Source organism: Emydura macquarii, unplaced genomic scaffold (assembly GCF_026122565.2).
Source record: "Emydura macquarii macquarii isolate MOO-44397 ecotype Brisbane River unplaced genomic scaffold, CSIRO-AGI_Emac_v2 contig_2897, whole genome shotgun sequence".
NCBI classification, from domain to species: domain Eukaryota; kingdom Metazoa; phylum Chordata; order Testudines; family Chelidae; genus Emydura; species Emydura macquarii.
In genome coordinates this window covers 53,714,999-53,737,692 of record NW_027133034.1, presented here as the reverse complement: position 1 = coordinate 53,737,692, position 22,694 = coordinate 53,714,999, and the positions used below count along the sequence as shown (strand labels likewise).

Sequence of the window (22,694 nt, the reverse complement as noted above, 5' to 3'; positions counted from 1 at the left end):
TGAAAAAATGGTTGTTCAAACATGCTTGTCTTCCATAGGCATACTGAAATCCTATCTTGACCTGGTTCCATGGGCCAAACGTTATTTCAGATTCCTCCAGCTCCCTTTACTACTAACAGGGGAGAACTGAAGCATTCATATGGAACAACTTCAAGATCTGGCCTTTCCTCTCTGTACAGACTGCTAAAATTCTCATCTGAGCCCGCATAATTTCATGTGTCTGACTCTAAAAGGACCAATATGATCATCTAGTCTGACCTGCACAATGCAGGCCACAGAATCTCACCCATCCACTCCTATAATAGACCCCTGACCCATGACTGAGTTATTAAAGTTCTCAAATCATGGTTTAGTGACTTTAAGGTACAGAGAATACACCAGCAGGTGAGCCGTGACCCATGTTACAGAGGAAGACGAAAACCCCCCAGAGCCTTTGCCAATCTGCCCTGGGGGAAAATTCCTTCCCGACCCCAAATATGGTGATCAGTTAAACCCTGAGCATGTGGGCAAGACTTACCAGCCAGACACCCAAGAAAAAATTCTCTGTAATAAGTCAGAACCCACCCCGTCTAACATTCCTTCACAGGCCGTTGGCATATGTACCACCAGTAGTCAAAGATCAGTCAATTGCCAAACTAGGCTGTCCCATCATACCATCCTCTCCATAAATTTATCAAGCTCAGTTTGAAGCCAGCTAGGTTTTTTGCCCCCACTGCACCCCTTGGAAGGCTATTCCACAACTTCACTCCTCTGATGGTTAGAAATCTGCATTTAATTTCAAATCTAAACTTCCTGATGGCCAGTTTATATCCATTAGTTCTTGTGTCCACATTGGCACTGAACTAAATAATTCCTCTCCTTCCCTGGTATCTATCCCTCTGATGTATTTATAGAGAGCAATCCTATATCCCCTTAACCTTCTTTTTGTTAGGCTAAACAAGCCAAGCTCTTTGAGTCTCCTCTCAGAAGGCAGGTTTTCCATTCTATGGATCATCCTGGTAGCCCTTCTCTTTATCAGTTCCACTTTGAATTCATCTTTCTTAAACATGGGGGACCAGAAACTGCACACAGTATTCCAGATGAGGTCTCACCAGTGCCTTGCAAAGCAGTACTAACACCTCCCTATCTCTACTGAAAATACCTCATCTGATGCATCCAAGGACAGCATTAACTTTTTTCAGTGCTGTTTCACATTGGTGGCTCATAGTCAACCTGTGATCAACCAATACGCCCAGGTCCTTCTCCTCCTCTGTCACTTCCAACTGATGCATACCCAGCTTATGGCAGAAATTCTTGTTTAGTCCCTAAATGCATGCATGACCTTGCACTTTCCTCTATTAAATTTCATCCTATTGCTATTACTCCAGTTTACAAGGTCATCCAGATCTTCTTGTATGATATCCCGATCCTTCTCTGGATTGGAAGTACATCCCAACTTTGTGTCATGCACAAATTTTATTAGCACATTCCCACTTTTTGTGCCAACTTCAGTAATAAAAAGGTTAAATAAGATTGGTCCCAAGACCGAACTTTGAGGAACTCCACTAGTAACCTCCCTCCAACCTGACAGTTCACTTTTCAGTATGATCCGTTGTAGTCTCCTCTTTGACCAGTTCCTTATCCACCTTTCAATTTTCATATTAATCCCCATCTTTTTCTAATTTAACTAATAATTCCCCATGTGGAACCGTATCAGATGCCTTATTTAAATCTAGGTAAATTAGATCCATTGCATTCCCTTTGTCTAAAAAGTCTGTTATCTTCTCAAAAAAGGAGATCAGGTTGGTCTGGCACAATCTACCTTTTGTAAAGCCATGTTGTATTTTGTCCCAACTACTGTTAACCTCGATGTCCTTAACTACTTTCTCTTTCAAAATTTGTTCCAAGACTTTGCATACTACCGAAATCAAACTAATAGGCCTGTAGTTACCCGGATCATTTTTTCCCCTTTCTTAAAAATAGGAACTATGTTAGCAGTTCTCCAGTCATACAGTACAGCCCCTGAGTTTACAGATTCATTAAAAATCCTTGCTAATGGCCTTGCAATTTCATGTGCTAGTTCCTTTATTCTTGGCTGGAGATTATCCAGCTCTCTCCTCTCCTCTCCTCCTCCTCCTCCTCCCCTGCCTCCCACCTCCCGCCCAATTTAGTTCCATTAAGCTGTTCAAGTTTGGCTTCTACCTCAATGTGGTAATTTCTACCTCCATGTCCTCATTCTCATTAGCCACTCTACCACTATCCTCAAACTCATCATTAGCCTCATTAAAAATGGAGGCGAAGTATTTATTTAGATATTTGGCCATGCCTAGATTATCCTTAACCTCCACCCCATCCTCTGTGCTTAACGGTCCCACTTCTTCTTTCTTTCTTTTCTTCTTATTTATATGGCTGCAGAACCTTTTCCTATCGGTTTGAATTCCCTTTGTAAGGTCCAAATCTACTTGGCTTTTGGCCTTTCTCACTTTATCTCTACATGTTCTAACATCCAAGAGGTAGCTTTCTTGCTGATCCCCATCATCTTCCACTCCTTGTAGGCTTTCTGCTTTCTCTTAATCACCTGTCTGAGATGCTTACTCATCCAGCTTGGTCTACAACTCTTGCCTATGAATTTTTTTCCCCTTGCTTGGGATGCAGGGTTCACATAGTTCCGGTAATTTTGACTTGAAGTAATTCCAAGTCTCCTCCATCTTTAGATCCATGAGTTCTTCAGTCCAGTCCACTTCCCCAACTAATTCCCTTAATTTTTTAAAGTTTGTCTTTTTGAAGTCAAAGACCCAAGTCACATTTTTTTTGTATCCTTCCATTTAGTTCGAATTGAATTAGCTCATGGTTGCTCGAACCAAGGTTGTCCCCTACAACCAGTTTTTCTATGAGGTCCTCACTACTTACCAATACCAAATCTACAGTGGCATCCCCTAGTGCATCTGCTACCTTTCTGGCCTTAACTGCTGCAACTTTGTTCCCCTTCAAGTTCATTCAAAATGCTTCTGCTGAGATCCTCTGGTTTGTTGGTCTGGCCACATCAAATCCCTCTTGGAGTCCCTTCAGTGGCTCTCCTTTCATCTCTGCATCAAGCATAGGCATCTCGTTTTTATACCTTCACAGCTTAGCCCCACCCTACATAACTGATCTAACTGACAATTAGTTTTTAATGCTTTCTTAAAAATGTGTTCGCTATCTACAGCAGGGGCCTTGAATTTGGCCAGATACAGTTCATCCTTTTATATCCCAATCTCTTGGCTGTGTCTTTTGGCCTTTTTTTCCTTTCTCCTTCTGTCCATTGACATTGCTAGTCTGACCTAGAGTCTCCACTAGCAGACAAACGTAGCATGGAAAAACAATTCACTTGTTACTTCTGGTGTGGCATCTTCCAAGGACATCCCATTGGGCATGTACAAACCAATTTTTAGGTGTAGGCAGCACATGACGTTTTTAACTTTGAGGGCAGCTGGTATGAGGCTCAAAAGAGAGAGGAGACTCTAAGGGGTTGGAAACTTGCCATCCAGAAGAGATGCCAGTCTGCTTGACAAAGAGGCTGGATCCATTCAGAACTGGCATTAGTTTTGCCACACCAAAGAAAACAATTTACGGATAAATAGTTTACTCATACTTCATGTGAGAAAATAGATTTAACTCTGGAAGTTAGGCTGCAAACTGCCATAAATTTCAGGGATTGACTTCTGACAAGCAACTCATTCTGGCTGTTACAGGAAGTTCCATTTTTTTAGTGGAATTGATGTATTTCAATATCTCTCCTACTGTTGTTACAGTAACACCAATTATTAGTGTTAACTGAAAAATAAAGATTTTTTGTCTTTAAGTTGTTTTGTGTGCTTGTCAGCACTTTGTGTAAAGTCAGTTAAAATTTCTCCCCTGCACAGTCAATTAGCTAGTCAGTTCCCCTGTTTTACAAAACAACAGGAGAAAGACGCTTTAAAAAAAAATGGAACTATAAGCCTGCAAAAGGACTCCTGGGCACATATAGTAAATGAAACGTCTTAACTTTTTTTTAAAGATTGTCCATTTGAGATGTCAATCACAAAATGTAATCTTTGCTGTGATTATCTTCCGTTAATAGAAATTTAAGAAAAAATAAATTCACCAGGAAAGGTTCTTACAACTAACTATTTTTAACAGTTTTATCTTAAGATATATTTGCTTTTTGTTAAAGTTATACATTTTGGGAGCTTTAGGTGTTCTTGTAGCTAGTAGTCTTAACAGAAATTCCATCGGCCTTCTTACGATATAAAATATCTCCCCACTCCCTCAACCCCTCCTAAAAAGTCAGATATAATGTTATCTGGGCATATAGTCTTCTGTGTATTGCAAAAATATGAAGTTTTTCTTAGCATGGGTGTCTTCCAGTTAAGAAGACCACATCCTGTAAATACCTCTTTACAGTTCTGAACTTAGAATGCATACTGCAGCAATTAACATCTAAATTGCTGGCAAATCACTATCATAATCAACATTGTCTTACCTTTTTCTGGGTATCTGACATAGTTGTGGGTCAGAACATGTCAGTAGGTACTCAGCTATTTGGGCTATTGTATATATGTTCTTATACCACACGTGACCGTAGTGTCCCAGAGCCTTCCATTAATGCATTAGTCACACTCCTTAAGTGTCCTATTACATGTTGTTTGGTGTCTCATTCTCTTCCCAGGGGAGAAGCTTGTGGGATGGAGTTCCTTGTTTCCGTAGGGTTTTGTTTTTGTTTTGTTTAAACAGGTTGCTTACGTATTTGTTAGATCGTGCAAAGTCAAAGAAATGCCCCTGGCACTTGCAATGTAATGTGGTGCAGTTAGTGATCGTCCTCTAGTTTTGTAGTTCATTCCACAGTCTCTGACTGCTCTTGTAGAAAGTTCTCTCCCACACAGATGAGTTCTATTCTTATTTGTTGAGAATTCCATTATTCCAGAAAGTTGACCATGGTCTTCATCCTGTAGCTTTAGGTGTTCTTTTAGCTATCCTGGCCTGGACCACAGAAGAAAGTTAAATACACAAATCTCTTCTTCCCAGAATATTTTAATATTTTGTTTTCATTGTTTTGTTTTTTGAAAATAGCACTTGACTAACACAAATCAGTTCATGACATATTAATTGTTAAATTGTATAATCTAATGTAACCTAAAATAGCATTAAATCAGACTGTAAGATTGTACTTTTACTGTGCATACTGTCACAATACTAAAATATCTGTCCTGACATGACACAGTGCTAGTTGTAGTATGCTGATCACTGAAGTTGCTGCAGCACAGTGAAGGCTGCAGGCTTAGTGGGAATCAGTGTGTTACTGATTGGGATTACTGACACATGGTGACAGTTGTTGGGCTAATGAGGTAATTGGTTTAGTAATGGGGAGAATATATAATTGGGAGGAACCAGAAGTAAGGAGAGAGAGCTGTGGAAGGCTCCTCCTGTTGTATACCTGTGCTATGTTCTGCCCTGTTTGGAAATTGAGGATTAAAAGTAGAAGGAGTAAAAAAGGAACAGACTGTGTGTGGTTTTAACAGGGGGAACCATGAAAACAGACTAGGTAGCACTGCTCACTGGCTAGCTGAAGAAGACCTTGTGACATGACATGACATCAGGCTACTTCCTTGTATTCAGTATTAAAAGTAAATATACAGAATGATGAAATTACAGCTTTCCCTTTAAAGGAGGCTGCATTTAGAAACCATGTGACTGACTTGTTTCAGTGGAGCTCCGTTTTAGAATCAGTTATAGTTTTCTCTCTCCTCAGTTTGTCTTGCACTCCAGTAATCCAAGCTGATGGGTTGGAATGCTCCTGAGCTAAGGAGAGAAGAATTTCAAGATAAAGCTGAATTTCACATCTCCACTTTGTTCTGTTCCCAAACCTCCCGTAATATTCAGAACTCCTGTTAGAAACATAATTTGGGAGAAAACCAAGCATTTAACAATAAAATATTAATTTAAAAAAGCAACATCCTCGAGCATTCCTCACCATGTACCAGGTACACCTTCCCTCAGACTTCATCTCCAAAGGCATCATCTCCACTTGTCACCCATGGTTTTCAGAACCCAAAACTGTGATAATTTAACCTGTTGTCTCCAGATGGTGTCAGGAATAAATCAATGGGGACACAGCTCCTCCGTCTGATAAAAACAAGAGTGCTTTTACCCAAAGTTCATTCTTTGAGTCTCAAGCAAACATATATATGCAAAGGGAATAGGTTGAGAGCATGGTTTTGAGTGGTCAACAGTCAGGCTTCTGGGGGCCCTCCTCCAGCTCAGCAACTGGAGAAGGGATATCGGTCTCTGCCTGGAAGAAAAGTTCTCTTGAGCTGCTCCAAAGTATATTCTTTTACTCAGTCTTTTATAGCTAACTTAAACAAAGCTCATAACGCATAGTGTTCTCATAGTGTGTCACAACTTACTGGGTCACCAATTCTCCTAGCTTCAGCAAATTGCTCATTATCGCTTATCAGCAAAGCATTCCTAGTATTTTTAGTCATAACAATAAAACTCATGTATGAGGGGCACTTCAGAACCAAGGTCAGCTATTGACACACTCCCTTCCATTCTCATGGTGCATTAACTGTCTATCACATCCTCCCATTCTGATTAGCAAAACTGCAATCATGAAGCTGTTTGGCCTCGCCTGTCAGAGTCCTAACAATTATTCCTAGCTTTCTGTGGTATTTGGTTTTCAGTTAACTGTGACTGGCCATGCTAAATGGTTGCAGATAAGTCAAATTCAATTCTTTGGTTACAAACTTACCTTCTGTTTGGAATTCTCTGATGCGCTCTCTCTCTCTCTCTCTGTATGCTAGGCACCACGTTCCATGTGCTCTAGTCTCACCTTACAATCTTCACACGGGCCCTTCCATGTGCAGTGCAGTTTTTGTCCTTTTGAGACTTACCCTTACTGAACTTGGTAGAAGGTCTGAACTGGCTTGGCAGCTGATGCTTGAGAAATTAAAATATTTGCTCCCTGTTGGAAGCAGGCTAGCTGTAATGAGAGTTTGAGTGGTTCTTGAATTAGGAAGTAATGGTTGTGTGTTTTGCTAGTGGAACATAGTCATGAGAGCTTTTGAAACAGTGAACAGCAGCCTCTTGGTGTTTGGCACAAGATGCTGGGAGGAGATGCCCTTCCTGTCCATTGGAGAGGGAAGTTCATGTAATTTTTTTTTTCTTTTCCTTGTGGGAGGAAAGGTCTTACACCAAATTCAAAGGCAAAAGTTCCATGATCACAATGTCACCCATTGTTTCCATTTTTCAATCTCAAAATCAATAGAATATGTGCTAATTCCTAGTTGAAGCCTCCTTTGTGCTGAATGGCAGCTGTTTTCCAAGGGCACTGTAGCCTGGGTTCTTTTCTATATCTTCCTGAGGAACAGACACAAACTGTCACTTCAGGAGTCTATTGTGAAGTAACTAGAGGTTCTCTTTATGATAGTCTTTTGGATTTTCTGGTGCTGCATACTGAAAATGAGTTTCCTTCTGCTTGCAAGTGAGGCTGTCAGACATCTAACTAAGGAGTCAGTTACATCCTAGTAGTGTCACTTATGGATGACTGAGATAATAGCAGGGTTACATCATAAGTTCAGATACCTTGTGGCTTCTAAAGAACTGAGAAACTTATTGTAATGGAACTTGGAGGGCCAGGTGGCCTAGTCATGAAAGCACTTGACTTCTGGTCCCCTGCTTGGTTGGCGTGTCTCAGTCTGTGAGAGAGTGACCCAGGCCCTAACACTTTGCTGGGTCCCAGCTCAGAGTCCTATGTAAGTCAACCCCTGAGTAGGGGACCTCCCAGCGGGGAGACTGTCTCTATTACTCTGGGCTACTTCCTACCACCATGCCTTCAGTTTGAGACATGGGCCCTATAGTACAAGTCCCTGTGGTGGCTTGTCTTTAGTAGCGCTCCCTTGTGGACCTTGGGCGGTGTTCTGCTGTGGTCCCAGGTTCCTTTCGGTGGGGCAGCTGTAAATTTGGTGGGGTTGGAACCCCACAAGGTCTCTACTTCAGTCACCCAGTTATCTTCTAAGTCAGACACTCCTGAGTCTCTTCCACAGTCTCCTTTAGCCAGGGAGATGGTGCTTCTTTCTTGGTCACTGCCTTGGCTGGCAGGCTAGTCACCATTCCCCTCAGGTAAGTAGGGAGGCAGCTAGCTTCTACCTCTTAGCCTGGCTCAATTTGGGGCAGAGTGGACTGATTTAAAGCAAAGCGATTTAAATAATTGATTTAAAGGAAGGCGATTTAAATCACTAAGAGAAAATCATTGATTTAAATCAAGTTTCCCACTGATGTTACTTCAGATTTGCACCATTGTTCAAGAAATATGTGATCACTAAAACATGTTCATTTACAACTCAATACATCATTTTACAACATCTAGGAGGGTATACTTTGTGTAATTTTTTAGCTAGCTTGATTTTTATTAATTTAGGAAATAATACATAATACTCATTACCTGTGTCAGCTGCAGATGCAGCAGCAGTACATTAGGAATGGTAAGAACTAAATCACACCCACAAACACACTAGCACTTATATTTTATTAAACTAAACCTTAAATGTTACATAAATGTTTCACATTTGCAATTGCAGCAGTCTCCTGAGTTGCTGGCTGATGGCTGTCCTTAAACTCATTTTTTTTTTTTTTTTTAATTTTCAAATTTTATTAACTGACAAGTCATCACAACACTAAATGTACGCTGTCCTTTAAACTTCTACAACTAGCTCTCATCTTCCCCACTACCACCGTCATTTTTATTCATAGACTGAAACAGAAATATGAGGTTTTCTGCTTTTCCAACTCACAGTTGATTTCTTAGCTTTGAGTGAATAATACCAAACGATGAAAATATTCTCTCTGCCTGCAGAGAAAGCTACTGCTGTGAAAAGTTGGCTTAGCAACTGAAGGAACTCTGTTTCAAGGTGCTCAGCTAATGATTTCCGCCGATTCAGGGGAGTGACTTTGTTCAAAACATCATCAGTAAACATGTACTGTTTAAATGGTTCCGCTCCATTCCTGAAATTTATGATGACTGGCATAACTGAGACGTGATTTTTGAGATGCCTATGCTATGGCAACATCATCATCTTTGGAAGTTAGGCATCTACCTTTATATCTGTGGCTGAGAATGTTAGCAAGAAAATGAGATGGAGTTAGTGCTTGATCCATTTGCTTCTTTATTGCCTGCAGTTTAACTTTCTGGTGAGGTCTGTCTTTCTTCAATATCTCTTGAAGTGCCTTCCAAATTTCGACAGCATCAGCAATGCAGCAACAATTTCTCTGAAGTTTGTTTAAGGCTATGGATGTAGGCTTCAGTAAGCAGAGTATATCCTCTACATTCCTATTTAATCCAATGTTAAATACTTTGGATGGGATACTTGCATCTATTTTATCATGGTTTTCTTCACAAAGTTTTATGAGAATAGGCTAGTTCTTAATAAATTGTTCAAAACAATCAACCCCAGAATTCCATCCAACATCTTGAGGGAGAATTAGTTTGGATCCTCCTGCTCTCTTCAGTGAAGCTGAAGCATAATGGTTGTTACAGAAGTATTTTGAGACTTCAACACCATTTTCTTTTATTCCTGGAGAAGACATACTTGTCTTTGACTAAAAGATGCATTGAATGGGCACTGCAGCTGAATGTTATTAAAGAGCATCCTTCCATTTCTTCTAAGTATCTTCTCATCTTTTCCACGTTTGCAGCATTGTCTGTGACAAAACTGGCACGTGACAGTTGATTTTTTGTTCACAGTTTAATGAGACTGTAAGTGTAGGTTTAGCATATTTGTGATGTTAATTGTAACATTTTAAAAATGAGATTTAGTATTTTATTCATTTTTAAAAATCAAAAACCGATTTTAAATAAAAAACCTGATCTCTCTCTCTCTCTCTCTCTCTCTCTATATATATATATATATATATATATATATATATATATATATATATATATATATATATATATTATTTTTAAAAAAAAAAATCATTGGTTATTATCCACCCTGGTTTGGGGCTGACTAGCAATCTCCTTTTCTTTCTCTGACAGACCTGGCATTGGCTGCAGGTATAACAGGGTAACAACAGCTGGGCCCAAAGACTCTCTCTTTAACACCTTTCATGCTGGTGGGCAGTTTCTCTGCTTACTCACACTTACGTAGACACCTGAGAACTGCTGTGGAATAACTTGGTAGTCAGTGCTATTTCTTCTGTATTTATTAAGCAACTGTGTTCTGTCAGCAGCAGCAGATCTAGGAAGTCAGTTCACTACTGCCTGCTGTCTGAGGGTATGTCTAAACTAGTGTTTCTCAATTGGTGTTCCGCGGAACTCTGGGGTTCTGCGGGAACACTGTTAGGGTTCCGCGAGCAGCTGTTCTCCGCGCCGCCGGAAAAGGGAAGATGTCTCGGATTTTCCAGCGGAGGGTATCCAGTGTAAGTGTAATTTAAGTAAGAAATGCTGACCTTTGCTTATTTCGACATTTGAAGACTGTTAAGAGTTTGGGGGGTTCCGCAATTATTTATGGAGTTCAAAAGGGTTCCGTGGCCAAATTTAATTGAAACACTGGTCTAAACTGATGTCCTCGAGCCTGGGCTGCAGCCCGGACCCAAGTGGCTGTACCTCAATTAAACAGCCCCGTAGCTGGAGTCCAAGTCAGCTGGCATGGGCCAGCCATGGGTGTCAACTTGCAGTGTTAGACATACTTGGAGGTGCTCCCTAGATCTGCCTCAAACACTACTACTGCTTACCCACTCCAAGCCACTCCCTGGGACTATCTTTGTTCCTGATGGAGACTAGATCTCGGATGTGTTGCCTCTCCAAAGAGTTGGAGGGAAAGGGGGAAGATGGATATGAAACCTGTAAGATTTTGTTTTTACACTAATTCCAAATGGCATCCACGTTCTGCAAAAGTTTGTTTAGATAAGATTGATATTATGCATGCTGTTTTAATCTTTTCCTCTAAGGCTTGCCTTTTTTTATTTTACTACAAGCCCTGAAGTTTTGTACTATTGTCTGGGAATTTCACCTGCTGTTCCAAAGAGGTGAAATAACTTCAGCCTCTAAGAAGAGGTTACAAAGGAATGTTATCTGGATCCTATCCTACTCAGAATCTGTCAAGAGTCTACAGATCAATGTGTCTTCTCCCATAAAGTAGGCCATTTTCAGGGTGTGGCCCTGCACATGACTGTGCTTATCAGTTATTGCCCAAGAACTGAGGTTTAAGAACTGTCAAGTAATAGAGGTGGACAACTCTCCACTCATTGCTGTCGTCGTCGGTCCTGGAGTCTTTCTCCTCAGATTACTCACTCTTGAACTTTCTGTCCCCAGTTCCTTCACTTTCTAGGCATCTCTGAGATGGGCTTTGTTCGGTGTTATGGGGTGGAAAGAACCATTTGTGAAAGGATACCCTCTCAGCATAACTCAGTGCTGTTGAAGTGTGGGGTGCTCTCTCTTCCTGTGTTACTGCCACTCTGTTGAATCCCATGTCTGGTGGGAATGGAGATGAGAGGTGTTGGCAGCCAGTAGACAGTGTTACCATGATATTGCTTAGATGTGCAGCTCAAGACTTACAGCCCACTGTGGGGGAAGGAGGCTGTTGCGCCCTCCAGATCTTGGGCTGTTCTGGAGGCCGGAGGAACCCCTGGCCTACTTTAGATAGTCCTGGGCTGCCCTGGAGGCTGCAGTGCACCTTACAGAGAGGCTTTCAACTGAGTCTTTGGGAGGCAGCCATCTGGTGATCTTCCGCAGTACTTGTGTAACAGGAATCTTTTTTTTTTTTTTTTTTTTTTTTTTTTTCCCCCACTGGCCAGAGATGGGGCTTTTAGGGGCCTTTTATGTAGCTCTGGCCCTTTTATGCAGTGTAAAGGGGCTGGAGTAGGACTGAGGAATCTTGCCCAGTTTGTCTACATTATTTTGTATTTCTTTTTCATATCCATTAATAGTAATTTTTAAGGGAAAAAATTTCAAAACTTAGGTTACAGAAAAACCCAGGGCTCCTCATTAGAGTCTAAATGTGGTATTTATTTCCCTTTGTCAAACATGCCTTAGCACCACTTAAAGTAGCTTTGTTATTTCCCCTCAGTCATTGCAGCATTTTTAATAGCAATCAATTCAGCAAGATGAGTTTGGGAGTTGGCTCTTTCATTGAAATCCTACTACTATATGTTCCAAATTGATAAACATTCTCCCTAAGGTAATCTCTACTGTTCACAGGTGTCAAGAAATAGTGCTACCTTCTTATGCCCATTTGTCTAGGTTGTTGGTCCAGGCCTGTTTCAGAAAAATAAATGTTCAAGTTAGCAAACGTTTTGCTATTTGCATGTCCTGTTTCCTACCTTACTGAACACCTCATTTTGGTTCTGATTAGTCAGTTATACTCTATGCTGCATATCAAAGTGAATAAGGTGATTCTCAGAAAGGATGATGCTCCCTTTTGGAATGCTGGAGGGGAAAAAAAATTCCTTGACATTTAAAGCAAAGAAAATCTCAAAACATTTTGGATGATATTGGATACTGTATCATAACTATTTTATGCTTTTGTCTATTTTTTTTTAAAACAAATTCCTACAAGAACAAATCTAGTTGGGATTCATTGGAATTGGGTGAATTCTTTAGTTAATGGCCTTGAGGAAAGTAGCTCTTTGCATGATTTATGTGAATCACTGCACTCAACTAATGTGACAAAACTTTTAATTCTCTGGGACTGGAATCTGTATTATGGGACAGAGAAAAATAATACTTTCTTCAAAGCAGCAGGATAATGCAGAGCCTCTTAATCAGAGTAGGGGGTCATTATTTTTAAGAGTGCACAACCCAAGCGCATCTGCTGTCATAAAAACATCTTAAAACAGCTAATTGTAATGTCCAGGTAGAAGTGCAAAATGCTTGTCTGCTTTCAGTGAGAAGGGGGGAATGATTGCGAAAGAAGCTCTATACTGAATGTGATAGGCAGCGGCAAGTAGTAATAATGGGGAATTTGATTATTAGAAATACAGATAGCAGGGTTTGTGATGACCAGGAGAATCACATGGTGAATTGCCTCCTGGATGTGAAGGTTGTGGACATTTTGAGACATCTAGATAGATTTATGTGTAGTGCTAGGGAGGAGCTGATGGTGGTGGTACATGCAGGTACCAGTGACATAGGGTAAGGTGAGAGAGAAATCCTGGAGGCCAAATTTAGGCTGCTAGGTAAGAGATTAAAGTCCAGGACCTCCATGGTAGCATTCTCTGAAATTCTTCCAGTTCCACATGGCAGCCAGTTAAATAAGCAGAACTGCAGGGTCCAAATGCATGGATGAGAGAATGATGTAGGGAGGAAAGATGTAGATTTATTAGGTACTTGGGAACCTTTTGGGAGAGGAAGAGCCTATACAGGAAGGATGGACTCCACCTCAACCAAAAATGAACCAGTTTTCTGGCATGTAGAATTAAGAGGTCAGAGAGGAGTTTTTAAACTAAGGGCTAGGGGAAAGCTGACAGTTGTGTAAGAGCACACAGTTTGGACAGACACATCTATTAGTGGAGGATTTATGAAAGAGGATACTCTGAATCCTAATAAAGAGGAGAGGATAAAAGTTGATTAAAGTATGGTAGGAGTTGAAGAGAAACAGTCATGAAAAAGTCTCATTCAGTTCCGTTACATGAAAGTAGACAACTAAATATTGACAAACATACAAGTGCTTGTATACAAATGCAAGAAGTTTTAAATGCTAAGATGGATGAACTTGAGTACTTGGTATTAAATGAGGATATTAATGTAATAGGCATCATAAAACTTGATGGAATGAGATAATCAGCTGTGAAATTGACAAGGCTGCAGCTGCCTTGGTTCGCAGCTGGGTGTGGGTGGAGAAGCAGCCAGCCTTCTCACCCTGCTTACAGTCAGCAGTGGGTGGAGAAGTGCCCGGCCTTCTTGCTCCATTGGAAGCTGAGAGTGGAGACTGACTGCTCAGCTCTCATGGGGGCTTTCTTGTCAAATTCATTGTTGAAATTGACAAAAATGACAGCTCCATAGCTGATGTAAGGGATGCAGTGTCTACATTGACACTGCATTGCCCTAACTAAGCTGACATAAGCCCTACACCTCTTGTTGAGGTGGTTTTATTATGTCGGCATAGCAGGGGCCTTGCATCCATGGGAGGAGCATTTTATAGCTCCACTGTTTAGTCGACAAAAGCTGACTTTTGTTGACAAAACTCTCTAGTGTAGGCCAGCCCTTAGTATTTTTGTTTTCAGTTGACTGCATTTTCGTTAAGCACTGTTACTGGAGGAAAACAATTCTATATGCTCATTAAAAATAAAAACTGAATTTTAACTTTTTTACAGTTCTACGTGGATGGTTATATTGAGGTCATTGCTGCAGCCCTCTGAGTTTGAGATCCAAGTTCAAAAACTGATTCAAGCTGCAATGGTGTGAACTGGAAGAGGTGGAGTGATTCGGGTAGGTAACTGTCTGAATAGACTGGTTGGGGAGAAGGACAACACAAAAGTACATATTTTATTGTTTCAGACTGTCTACACTTGCCACTAAATTTGGCGGCAGTCGATGGGAGGTACGCAAGCTACGTAGAGTATCTCCCGTCGACTTCTTAACTGCTACTTACCGCAGTGTCTTCAGTTAGCTGCGCTGATCAGAAATGCCCTCTAGTAGACGCAGCGTTACTCCATCTGGCGGAGGTGGCTTAATATTTTCAATTTCTGGGTCGATTGAGCAGGTCTCCACTTCCGCTCAATTGATCTGGATAAATCAATTTGCTGGATAAATCAAATTCGCCGCTGTCAGTTTACACATAGCCTGTGACTATCCTGTAGGTAAAGGCATGTACACTAGTGGATATGTCTTCCTCTGCTACTGTTCCTTTCTTGTTCTTCTACCCTCCACAAATCAGTATCAAAAATGTTTCTTTTGAGTCTGCATTGATAACATCTAGGGAAAGTATGTAAGAACTGTTTGAGAAGTGGTGTTCGTAGTCTGGCAAAGAGTTAAATACTGATAGAGATGACCACAGCTGTCTTTAATATTTATAGATACATATGACACTTGATCCTTTGCAACTGCTCAATGCATATGCTGCTATACATTTCAGTAATTTTAAAGTTGTATTTTCTTATTTTCTGAATGCAGGTATTGTAGAGACACAAGGTGGGTGAGGTGATCTGAATTGTTGAACCAACTTCTGTTAGTGGGAGAGACAAGCTCTGGAGGCACACAGCACTCTTCTTCCAGTCTGGGAAAGGTACTCCCAGCAAAATAAAGGGTGGAACAGAGTGTTTAATATAAGTAGTTAGCACATATATTGTAAAGGACCAATGAAGGTAGAGTGGCCTGTTAATACCTTTGCAGTCATAGGACAATAAGAGGGGTTTAGTGGGTTACAGATGATTGTAATAAGCCATAAATCTAGTGTGTACATTCAATCCATGATTTTTAGTGTCTAGCAGAGTAATGAATTTAAGCTCCCAGGCTCGTCTTTTGACGGGGTTGTGCAGGTTTCTTTTGAGGATGAGGACTGACAGGCCAGATATGGAGTTATCACTTTGTGAAAAGTGTTTACCCACAGATGATAATGGTGTTTTTGTCTTTTATCATTTTTCTGTGAGAGTTTATTCGAGAGCATAGTGATTCTTGTTTCACCCAGGGAGTTGTTGTTGGGGCATTTAGTGTACTGGTCTATGGTGAGCTTGCTTATGATGAGGAGCTTGGCGAGGTTGGGGGGTTGCTTGAAGGTCAGAAGAGGGGTTCAGGAAAGATTTCTTTAAGGATGTGGTCCTTACTGAGTATGGGTAGTAATTGTTTGAGACTCCATTTGGGTTTCTCTGTAGGGTGATAGGTGACAATTAGAAGTGTGTGGTTGGAGGGCTTTTATTTCTGTAATACAAGTAGGTTCTCTTGGGGTATTTGGGTGGCCTGTTCCATGATGCAATCTACTTCTCTGGAATAGCATCCTTGTTTGATGAAGGTGATTTTAAGTGTGTTAAGCTGTATATCCTGGACTTTTTCCTTAGCATATTTTGTGGAATCTGGGTGTCTGGCTGTAGATAGAGATTTCTTGGTGTGTTTGGGATGGTGTCTGGTTCTGGGAAGGTAAGTGTGGTGATCCGTGGGTTTCTTGTATATAGTTGAAGCTGACTGTGTTGTCAAGGAAGTTGATAGTGTTGGGAGTGTTCTAGAGAGTTGAATGAATGGGTGGTGGTAGAAATCTGTGAGGAATTTTAAGTCGTCTGTCCAGAGAATGAAAATATCAATGTGTATCCAGGTGTATAATTGGTTTTGTGGTGCATTTGTCAAGAAATTCTTCTTGAGGGTGGCCTGTGAAGTGGCTGGCATGTTGAGGAGTCATCCTAGTATCTATGGCTGTTCCCATGGTTTGGACAGTGAGTGAGTGAGAGAAATATAAAATTGTTTATGGATGAAATGGTTCACAGATCCAGTAACCACCCCAAACACCAAGAAATCTGATATCGTGGAGAAGAATGGCTATCCAGTAAATGGCTGAAAATTTGGTTCTCAGCCTCCTACTCCCCATTTTTTGGAGTCTGAATTGTGCCACATTTGTTGCTCTTATTGTTCATAACAGCAAAGCTGAGATATCTGGCTTCCTGTCTGCTTCTAGGCTCTGAGGATAATAAAAGATGCATAGACAGGTTCACATCAGTTCAATGAATGAAGGGGAAGGGAAATAACCAGAACTATATGCTTATATGTAAGTGTGTGTGTGTGTGTGTGTGTGTGTGTGTGTGTGTGTGTAATATAAATTTATATAAATACATATTAAACAAATTGTGTTTAATTGGAATCTGTTGCATAATTCTTTACGAGACTGCAGTTTATTTGACTTGTTGGGAGCAGAGATGGTGGTGATCTCAGCCTTCTTGGGTAACTCCACCATAGACAGCACATTTTTCCCCACTTCTCATAATTTAATGAACACTAATTTGCTGCTGATAGGATGCACCCTAGGGGGACTCCTAACTCTCTCATCAGGGATTTCACTTGAGTTTGAAACATAATAGTTCACTAGTAAAAACACTTTTATTAAGCATTTTCTTGGTGAAATACCATTTTAGAAATGAAATAACATGCTAATAAATGTGAATTCCCAGCAAGACAATAGTCTTATTGTTAAGTGGCTATAATAAAGAGAAGGTAATGTTGCTTGGATGTTGTGTTAAGACTAGGATTATAGCATGACAGTTAATTTAGGAGGCAGAGACAAAAGTAGTAGTAATGGAAAAGAGAGGTGAGACTATCTTAGAGTATAGCTTTGATGTATTGGGAGAGGAGAGGACATTAGCAATTAAGTTTTAAAACGTGCTCTGTTGCTGGTATGCTTGAGGTTTGGAGCAAACGCTGAAAGACATTGTAGACAAGGAGTTCGAGAGGCAAAGAATCATATTAAAAGGTACAAAGAAGGGCAACAAAAATGGTTAGGTATATGAAACAGCTTCCACATGAGAAGAGATTAAAAAGACTGGGATTGTTCATTTTAGAAAAGAGAAGACTAAGGGGGATATGATAGAGGTCTATAAAATCAGGAATGGTGTAGAGAAACTGAATATAGACTGTTGGTCTGGCCCAGAATGGCCCTTCTTATGTTTGCGAGGAGCCTAGATAACTGCGGAATTAGAAATTCTCATTTGTGAGCATAGATTTGACATAGTTGATATTACTGAAACCTGGTGGGAAGATTTACATGATTGGAATGTTAAAACTGCTGGTTATAACATAATTAGGAAGGATCAAGAAAGTGAGAGAAGTGGCACTCTGTCAAAAATGGCATTACCTGTTTGAGTCACTCTCATCTTGGCAGCAAATGATCTCTAATGGTGCAATGGATCAATTTCCTAACTGAATAAGCACAAGATGGGGTAGTAATTAGCAGGAATGGTCCTAAGCATTTTGCTAGACACGTTGAGAAACATTTTTAGCCCCCGACAACCTCCTGAGTGGCCACACCAAAATAACCCCACAACAACTGACCTATCAGCAGAGTAAAAAAAAAAAAAAAAAAAGAGGCCAAGTGGCACAGCAGTGTGGAATCCTCGGGATTTGGTTTCAAGAAGACTGCCCTGCTCACCCACCCCTAAAATGAGCTTTGTAGTTAATGACTGTGCCAGACCACTGAATCACTCTAAAGCAGCGGATGGCTGGGTGGTACGCGCGCCGCTGAATCCGCCGCCGCCGGAAGGGCCCTCCCACCCGCCCGTGTGAAACCCTGCTGCTGAAAATAGGGAAACGGTGGAAGGGTTTCGGCAGCGGGTATTGTTTCCGCCGCGAAACCCCGCCGCAAATCCCTCCCGCCGCCGCCGTGAAACCCCGCCGCAAGTCCCCTCCCTTTTTTTTTCCCCGAGTGGTACTCGGATCGGGTACAGTCGGGTCAAGTGGTACTTGACCCGACTGTACCTGGCCCGAGTGGTACTCGGGGGGGGGGGGGGGGGGGGAAAGGAAGGTTGAGAACCGCTGCTCTAGAGAACATGTTGACCAGCTCTAAGCAATGTGGGATTTCAATCTGATTTGATGTGTGTTGGAAAATTATAGATTATCATTTCCTAATGTTAGAAGTGTTGCATCCAATGGGGGGATTCTATATTAAACCTCATTTTGGCAAATAAAGAGTACTTGATCACACAACTAAAAATTAGTGGGTGTTTGAGCAAGCAGAATAAAGTCAGACTAGTAAAACTATGTAACTATATCCATATAATGTGCTTTTAAAGATCTAGTTTCACAAAGCTGAAAACAATTCTGAGCCAAATCAGGTGAGGGAGAGAATTTAAAGAGGAAAAAATTTAATGACTGTTGCTAATTTGTGTAAGAACAGTTTACTAAATGCCCCAATCTTATAATTGAGACATGCCAGATTGGTTTAAAAAAATAGCCTGGCTTAGAGGAGAACTGAAAGCAGCTATAAAAATATATATAATAAAGGGAAAAAAGGGAAGTTGGTAGCAATGAATATAAATTTAGAAGCTAGGAATTATAGAAAGCTGATAAGGAAAGTAGAAGGACAGAAGGAGAAATCTTTGGCCAGCAGAGTTGAAAGCAATAAGGAGTTTTAAAAATATATTAGGAATAAAAAGGAGCTTAACAATGGTGTTAGTCCACTACTAGATGGAAATGATAGAGCTGTTAATGTAGAAGAGGTAGAAACATTCAATAAATATTTTGTTTTGGGGTTAGGAAAAAACCCAGATGTATTCGTAGCCTATGATTAAACACTTTCCATTCCAACAGTAACTAAGGAAGATGTGAAGCTACTAAGTTAGATATTTTTTAATTGGTGGGCCTGGATAACTTGCATGAAGGAGTTTTAAGAGTTGGCCAAGAGACTTGCTAGATTAATGTTTGTTTTCAATAAGCCTTGAAACACTGGGGAAGTTCCAGAGGACTGGAAGATAACCATGATCCCTGTGTGTATAAATAGGGGGAATATTGAGTAGGAGTTGGGAGATCATGTTGACTCTGTTTTTGATACTGGTATGACTTCTACTGGAATACTGTTTTATGGAGTGGTGTTGTAGCTGAGTTAGTCCCAGGATACTAGGGAGACAAGGTGGGTGAGGTAATATCTTTTATAGGACCAACTTTTGCTGGTGAGTGAGACAAGCTTTCAGGCTTACGCAGAGCAGATGTTGGTCCAATAAAAGATATTCCCTCATCCACTTTGTCACTGGAATACTCTCTGATTTATAGTGTCAACAATTCAAAAAGGATGAAGTGAGGGTAATTATTAGGGTTAAAGTTCAGTCATGGCTATATTTAGTGAAAGTCAGACACAGGTCATAGGCAATAAACAAAAATGCATGGAAGCTGTGACCTATCCCTGTCTCTTACTAAAAATCCCTGGGAGAGAAGGGAAAAGAGAGTTGCTGGGGCTTGTAGTTACTCCACAGGGCTGTTCCAGCAACCTGGCCAGCCGGTCAGCTGTTTGGCAGTGGCTGTGGGCCTGGCAGCAGCTCCAGCCCTGCCCCAGAGATCCCGGAATGTCATTGAATCCATGACCTCCAGTGACCAAATAGTATCTTTAGTAATTATCTTTTGGAACAACTTTCCAAGGGTTGTGGTGTATTCTCCATCACTGGAAATTGTTAAACCAAGATTGGATGCTTTTCTGAAGCATGGTTGGGCCATGGCAGCTGTCTTGGGCTCAGAGTCCCAGGCAAAGGAACTGTGTACTTGCTGTGTAGACATTTGGGGTTTGGTTTGGAGTCTGGGCTCTAAGACCCTGTGACCCTGCAAGGTGGGAGGGTTTGAGAGCTTGGGCTGCAGTGAGCCCTGTGAACCCAGTCAGGTGACATGGGCCAGCCACAGGTATCTAATTGCAGTGTAGATATAGCCTTTGTGCACTAGGATGAGATTGTGGATTTGCTTCCACAAAAGATACCATTCTGCTTTGCTGTTATATGGGAAGATTTAATTTTGGTTGTGTAGTATACTTTTTAATTTTTTTCTTAAATTTGTTCCTGTCAAACTGCATTTGCATTTTTAGCCCTATAAAAGTGCTATTATAGAGAGTGTGTGTGGGTGGAGAGAGGGTTGTCCGCCAACTCAAATACTGCAGGCCTGATTGCTCATGTGCTTTTTCAGTTGTTAAGGTATATGAATAATCTGTTTAAAATCAAACTATTAGAGAATGTCACGGTTTACTGTTACAAACCTTTTAGGTCTAGAAACATCTGTGACCTGCTTTATCATTAATAAATCTTCGGTGGGTAGAGTAATGAAAAATGATTAATTATTAAACAAGTGTAATCTCTTAATTTTATGCAAACTTGAAAATTTAGGGACAAATTTTGCAGGCATACAGAGTACATAGAGCTTCTTTTGAAGCCATTGAGCCTCTGAGTGAGCATAAGTGTCTTCCTGCACAAAGCTAACTGCAGGATCAGGATGTAAATCCCCTTCCATATGTACTATGCATAAAAATCTTATCTTACCTTATGGTTAATAGATAAAATATAAATGAGGTTTACTTAATTCACTTATATATGGGCATTGCTTGTATCCAGCAAAAGCTCTTTAAAAATAATGAAACACTTTCTTTTTTTCCTGGGGAGGCGGGAACTAAATTTAGCTAAAGAACAACTGAGGGAAAATTAAAGGAAAAAATCTTGTAGTAGCTGCTAATCTTAAGTAAGAAGAAGATTTAAAAATCATATTTAAGAATAAGAAAAATAAGAAAATTGAGATGATTGCTGATGTCCTTTGCACCACCAATCAATTATGAGCAGACCGAATAACAGTATACGGGGAGCTAAAAATCTTTGGCTGTACTCTTCTTTCCCACTAAGCCATCAGTCAATATTGTATTGTCAAATATATTTAATTACTATACATCAATTGTACTAAACGTTTATTTTTTTTATTTTGCAAATGAGAATTTTTTTGAAGGTGCACAGTAGTGGTAATTATATCCATGTTTTTCAAAATAAGATGATAGCACTTGCTCTTTCTACTTGAATGCAGAAGGTTTTGGGGCTCATACTGGTTCTGGCTGAAAAAATTTGAGAATGGAAGCCAACTTCAGATTAATCAGAAAGGGGAAGTAGCACATCCCATCTGTCTTGCCAACTTTGAAAGATGAAATTAAGCATTGTGTGTCACAAAGTTTTACTGAGAAACATTTCCTCTGAATTGGAATGTCAGCAGATCAACAATGGGTCTTCAGCTTGCTTGTACTTGAGGGGGCTGAACCAGACCAGTCCGCTACTGGTAGGATCCAAGTGACCTAGCTTTTGAGTATACTGTGTGGTGTTCTGAGTCTGAGGCTTGTCCAGAAAACCAACAAAGTTTAACCTGACCAAATAGATCTCTCTAGAAGCGTGTTTCCAGGCTTCAGGTTTGAAGTAATATTTTTCTCTTTTCACTAAAACACTGTATTGATGACTGCTCTTCCTAGCATCTTTTAGATTGCACACAAGGCAAACAGAGGAAGGCGAAAGGAAAAATCTGCTTCTCTTCTTTCTCTCTTGTGGAATGGATGGTTGGCAATCTCTGCTTTGTGTGATGATCAGATAGGCCTTTCTTCTGAGAATAAACCAGCCCGGGATTGCCCAAAGCAGTGTGTTCAGGTGCAGAAGCATTCAAGTGCCTCTTCATTTTTCCCTTTTCTGGGGAGAACTATTAGAAGCACAGCACAGACCAGTTGTGGGGTAAGAAATGTCCCATGCTCATTGCTTCTGCTTGCCTCCACACCATTTCTCATGCTTCAAAGTACCAAACGATATAGGAAAGAACTTGAAAGCAACTCAGACCCCATTGAGCATAGGTTTGGCAGTGAAGGGTCTACAGGTGTATATCTATCTGCATGTTCATTTAACAGCTCCTGTCTCACTCTTCAGCAGGGATTTGTACAGCCATTCTTAGCTCGGTCTTCCTCTCTCATTCCACTCACAGGGATTCTTCAGAACTTCTGGGGTTGGAAGTTTCCCTGAGTGCCCTCTGAGCCAAGTCTCTAGCAATGCTCTATAATTGAAATAGTTGTGTCCAGGAGCCATCTCTTCAGGGGTCAGGGCTAGTCCCAGTGCAACTAGCAAAAAAATCCCCACTCAGGTCCCCTAAGCAGAAAGAGGGTTCTAGAGCCCAGAATGTTGGGAAAAACCTTTCGGGAAAACAGGCTAAATCCTAGGGAGGGATTACCCTCTTTTGGGTAACTCTTCAGGGCAATCTCCTTCTCTACAAATCTGGAAGAGATAAAAGAACAAAGACGGAGGCA

The 22,694-nt window shown here is 40.8% G+C and overlaps 1 protein-coding gene across 8 annotated transcripts in view; it reads left to right on the top strand.

Moving 5' to 3' along the window:
* Nucleotides 1-22,694, top strand: part of ERBIN (erbb2 interacting protein) — a 220,635-nt gene that overhangs the window by 20,488 nt on the left and 177,453 nt on the right. For 7 of the 8 annotated variants that reach the window (XR_010923878.1, XR_010923879.1, XM_067568852.1 and 4 more), the window contains exon 2: nt 14,305-14,419. The exons of the other annotated variant lie outside the window; for it this stretch is intronic. The gene's annotated coding sequence lies outside the window, so the exon portion shown is untranslated. The remainder of the gene's footprint in view (nt 1-14,304; nt 14,420-22,694) is intronic. 8 annotated transcript variants of the gene reach the window in all.